Raw genomic sequence first — 6,000 nt, 5'->3', positions numbered from 1 at the left:
TCCAGTCTGTGCTAGTAAATCAGTCCTGTAGCTTAGTATCTGCTTCATCTGACCACTTTTTAATTGACCGAGTCACTTTTGCTTCCTGCTTTAGTTTTTGTATGTAAGCAGCAATCAGGAGGAAAGAATTATGGTCAGATTTACCAAATGGAGGGCGAGGGAGAGCTTTGTATGCATCTCTGTGTGTGTGGAGTAAAGGAGGTCTAGAGTGTTTTTCCCCCTCTGGTTGCACTTTTAACATGCTGGTAGAAATTGCATGCGGTCTTAGTGCCAGCTTCGGTTTGTGTTGGTAAAAAGACAGCTACAAAAAATATAGATGAAAACTCCCTTGGTAAATAGTGTGGTCTACAGCTTTTCATGAGGTACTCTATGAGGTACTCTACTCTAAAAAAAAAATAGCTACACAGACTGGAGTTAACCATTTACTGACCTTTTATTTCAATCTGTCTCTATGCCCACTCACAGGGCCCTACACAGTGTCACTCCAAAGCACACAAAATCACTCATGCCAACATTTGCTCACACACACATAATATGCACATACATGTATACTGACTCTACACACCCGTACACCCACTCACATACAAGCTGCTGCTACTCTGTTTATCTTATATCCCGTTGCCTAGTCCCCTTACCCCTTTAAAAACGAGATGTCGACCGATTAATCGCAATGGCCGATTAATTAGGGCCGATTTCAAGATTTGATCGGAAATTTTGGGACACTGATTTGGCCATTTTTTTTTTACACCTTTATTTAATATTTATTTAACTAGGCAAGTCAGTTAAGAACAAATTCTTATTTTCAATGATGGCCTAGGAACGGTGGGTTAACTGCCTCGTTCAGGGGCAGAACGACTTGCTCTGAGACTTGGAGTGGTTGTTCCCCTTGCTCTGCATGGGTAACGCTGCTTCGAGGGTGGCTGTTGTCGTTGTGTTCCAGGGAGGAGCGAGGAGAGGGACGGAAGCTATAGTGTTACACTGGCAATACTAAAGTGCCTATAAGAACATCCAATATTCAAAGGTTAATGAAATACAAATGGTATAGAGGGAAATAGTCCTATAATTCTTATAATAACAACAACCTAAAACTTCTTACCTGGGAATATTGAAGACTCATGTTAAAAGGAACCACCAGCTTTCATATGTTCTCATGTTCTGAGTAAGGAACTGAAACGTTAGCTTTCTTACATGGCATATATTGCACATTTACTTTCTTCTCCAACACTTTGTTTTTGCATTATTTAAACCAAATTGAACATGTTTCATTATTTATTTGAGGCTAAATAGATTTTATTGATGTATTATATTAAGTTAACATAAGTGTTCATTCAGTTGTAATTGTCATTATTACAAATAAATAAAATAAAAAAATCGGCCGATTAATCGGTATCGGCTTTTTTGGTCCTCCAATAATCGGTATCGGCGTTGAAAAATCAGAATCGGTCGACCTCTAATACAAACTAACATGGTCCAAGCACCCCAAGACAGTCGTGAAGAGGGCACGACAAAACCCCACAGGAGACTGAAATGATTTGGCATGGGTCCTCAGATCCTCAAAAGGTTCTACAGCTGCACCATTGAGAGCATCCTGGTTACATCACTGCCTGGTATGGTAACTGCTCGACCTCCGACCGCAAGGCACTACAGAGGGTAGTGCTTACGGCCCAGTACATCACTGGGGCAAAGCTTCCTGCCATCCAGGACCTCTATACCAGGTGGTGTCAGAGGAAGGCCCTAAAAATTGTCAAAGACTCCAGCCACCCTAGTCATAGACTGTTCTCTCTGCTACAGCACGGCAAGCGGTACCGGAGCGCCAAGTCTAGGTCCAAGAGGCTTCTAAACAGCTTCTACCCCCAAGCCATAAGACTCCTGAACATCTAATCAAATGGCTACCCAGACTATTTGCATTGTCACCCCCCACCTTTACACCGCTGATACTCTCAGTTATCATCTATGCATAGTCACTTAAATAACTCTATCTACATGTACATATTACCTCAACTAACCGGTGCCCCGGCATATAGACTCTGTACCGGTACCCCCTGTATATAGTCTCGCCATTGTTATTTTACTGCTGCTCTTTAATTACTTGTTTTTGTGGTCACATTCCAGTTCATGTGGTCTGGCTTATCTGATCTACTCTCTCAAATCCAGGCTCAGTCACTGTTGGTTTTTCATGGAGGTGATTTAAGGTTAAACATGGAATAGAAAGAGAACAAAGGTCGGTCGGTGATGAAGTTTGCTGACTTTTTAGAGGTCGAACACATCAGACAGGTTGTTGGCCTGCACAGTAGGGGGCCGCCTCCCTGCCTGGCACAACAATAAGTAACACCTGGCGGTGTGCCCGAAGAACTACGGCTTCTCTGGAAACAGGTATTACATACATCCGAGTCTAATACCCGTTTCAGACAGAAGATGTGCTATATTACCTGTAAAAAAAAATGTAAGGCGCCAATGTTTATATGACCCGCTTTCAAACAGCCTCTTATTTACCCCTTTCTTGCAGGTATATATACCCATTTAATACATATCGGTGGGTAACTGGCAAATTGGGAGGGGTGGGGGGTGTTGTTAAACCAATCGGGGCTGTTTGCAGTTAAAATTAGGGCACTGTTAAACAATATAAGTGTTCATGAATTTATCTGCAAAAAAGCTAGGAACCATTCACACAGACCTGATACCTGTTGTTTTGGTTACAGGGTCTGTGAAAATGCAGGAATCATGACTAGTACTTTTTGTGGATTTCTGTGGATTTCTTCTTTCAGATATGCTAAAAAGCAGGTTAAAAGAAGCAGACATGGTACATTTGTGGAAACTTTGTCTGTGTATGAAAGGGGTATAAGTCCAAATCTAACAGTTGTCTCATCCGAACCTCCACTACCACCAAAACAATAAAGCCATATATACTGTTATGTCCTCTTCAGTCCACAGAAAGTTTCATGACTGCAAGAGAGAGAGCCAGGTCTGACTAAAACTGTGGCACAGATTTTCACCGTGTAGAAGGGGAGATGCTACTTATCTAGTCAAATCACATTCATCTTCTTTAGTGTCCTCAACCTCAGCTACCCCCCTGGGCTATGCCATGTTATGTTCACGACGCATCATTCATTTGCTTACCTTTTTGATTTGATTTTACATATCAGGCACATTTCAGTATCTGCTCTCTCTGTATCCAAACCCTAAATGAAGCGAACTCGCGTCAGTTCAATTACAACTTGATTATCGTGACGTTAGACGTCCCCAATTGCCTCTGTGTCCGTGACTATATGAAACATTATTACTTTTGGAAAACTGGTAGCAGTATAAAAAGCCAGAGAGAAGGTCAGCCTCTGCCACAAAGCCAGGGGGAAACCACAGAAGACCAACTGGGAGAGAGATGGGGAAGTTTGTACTGTTTGCCTCTCTGGCCTTCCTGCCATTGGTTTTCATTGAGGTAGGTGATGCTGTGTACTGTATCTTTGTTCCCCTTTAAAGGCAATGGTTGGCACACAGATTCAAGCAAGGGCTATTCTATTACGTAGCAAAATATATGGAACTTGTCCATTTGAATGTATGTTTGCAGTAGCTAACCATAATCCTTTTAAATTCACATTGACTTTGCTTATGTAAAACATAGCAAACAAAAATGAGCTGTCCACGAGCTGATGTTTCTTTGCTTAGTCAAAGGTGTTCTGTTTTCATTTTTAATCACAGTGAAGGGTACAGTATTATATTACAAACCCAAATGTAGTATATAATAATAATACTACATGACAGATTTTTTTTAATCCAAAGTGATTTAGCATACATTTTACGTAAGGTTTGTCCTGGAAATCAAACCCAGAATCCTGTCCTGGCAAGAGCCGTGCTCTACCTACTGAGATACAGAGGGCCAATGTGTTTAGTAGCCTAAAATGTATTATTATAGGTAATGTTGATGAATGACATGACAGGACAGCATACATATGTACTAAGTCCTACTGACCCTACTTATTCAATGACACTTTGGGATGTTTGGCAATGGGGGCCCCTTTACCTACTTCCCCAGAGTCAGATGAACTCGTGGATACCCTTTTAATGTCGTTGGGCCAGTAACCGAATGGTTGCTAGATCGAATCCCCGAGCTGACAAGGTAAAAGTCTGTCATTCTGCCCCTGAACAAGGCAGTTAACCCACTGTTCCTAGGACATCATTGTAAATAAGAATTTGTTTTTAACTGACTTGCCTAGTTAAATAAAGGACAAAGAAAAAAGAACAAAAATATGGTAGTTTCGCGAGCCAATGCTAACTAGAGTTAACGCAATGACTGGCAGTCTACGGGTATGTGCTAGCATGATCATTGCCAAAATCTACACACAATACCCCATAGCAAATGTATTACAAGTCAAAAACTGAAATATCACATTTACATAAGTATTCAGACCCTTTACTCAGTACTTTGTTGAAGCACCTTTGGCAGCGATTACAGCCTCGAGTCTTCTTGGGCATGACGCTACAAGCTTGGCACACCTGTATTTGGGGAGTTTCTCCCATTCTTCTCTGCAGATCCACTCAAGATCTATCAGGTTGGATGGGAAGCGTGGCTGCACAGCTATTTTCAAGTCTCTCTAGAGATGTTCGATCAGGTTCAAATCCTGCTCAGGCTGGGCCACTCAAGGACATTCAAAGGCTTATCCCGAAGCCACTCCTGCATTGTATTGGCTGTGTGCTTAGGGTCCTTTGTCCCAGTCTGAAGTCCTGAGCACTCTGGAGCAGGTTTTCATCAAGGATCTCTCTGTACTTTGCTCCGTTCATCTTCCCCCCGATCCTGACTAGTCTCCCAGTCCCTGCCGCTGAAAAACAGCCCCATAGACACGGGCTGTCCTGTGTCTTTTACTAAGGAGATGTTTCTGTCTGGCCACTCTACCATAAATGCCTGATTGGTGGAGTACTGCAGAGATAGTTGTCCTTCTGGAAGGTTCTCCCATCTCCACAGAGGAACTCTGTAGCTCTGTCAAAATGTCACCATCGTGTTCTTGGTCACATCCCTGACCAAGGCCCTTCTCCCACGATTGCTCAGTTTGGCCATGTGTCCAGCTCGAGGAAGAGTCTTGGTGATTCCAAACTTCTTCCATTTAAGAATGAAGGAGGCAACTGTGTTCTTGGGGACCTTCAATGCTGGAGAAATGTTTTGGTACCCTTCCCCAGATCTTAGCCTCTAATTTAAAATTTAAAATTCATAGCAAAGGGTCTGAATACTTATGCAAATAACGTTTCTGTTTTTTATTCTTTATAAATTTGCAAACATTTCTAAAAACATTATAGAGTACTGAGTGCCGAACGATGAGGATTTTTTAATATTTAATCCATTTTAGAATAAGGTTGTAATGTAACAAAATGTGGAAAAGGTGAAGGGGTCTGAATATTTTCCGAATGCACTGTAAATAAACATGACACTATTAATATCATGCATATCAGCAATATTTAGGTTACCTAATGATCTGGGTTGCAGTAAACATGTGTTCATCCCATAGAGATATGTGTTCAACCCAGAGCTAGACAGCACAGAAAAACTCTCTGGACACTAGTGCTTGTTCTGTTATTTATACAATTAACAGCATTTGGTAACTATAGCATTTAAGGTATTCTAATCAAGCAGATAGAATGAACAAATCTAGGCCTCTGCATGATTGCTAAATAATTGATAGCTCTAAATGCTATTAATCACCAATAAAGACAACAATTCCCTGTCACCAATCTATCCTCTCCCTCTGGTGTCTGTCTGTGTATGGGAACGCTCCGGTGAGAGGAACAAAGGAGATAGGACTTATCTGCAAAAACAAAACCGACTACTAGATTAGACCAGATGAAAAGCAGAGTAGACAGGGAACACTTATATAACAGAGTACAGACTGCAACTATCAGCCACGAGAACTGAAGCCATATGCAAAGTAAGTGTGGCTGGTGCAGTCAAGTAGAGTCATGGGTGGTTGACCTTTTGTGGCATAGCCATGAGTCATTGTCGACCTCTCGGAAACAGTG

The sequence above is a fragment of the Oncorhynchus kisutch genome, linkage group LG17 (assembly GCF_002021735.2).
Source record: "Oncorhynchus kisutch isolate 150728-3 linkage group LG17, Okis_V2, whole genome shotgun sequence".
Classification (NCBI taxonomy): domain Eukaryota; kingdom Metazoa; phylum Chordata; class Actinopteri; order Salmoniformes; family Salmonidae; genus Oncorhynchus; species Oncorhynchus kisutch.
This window is presented reverse-complemented; position numbering follows the sequence as displayed.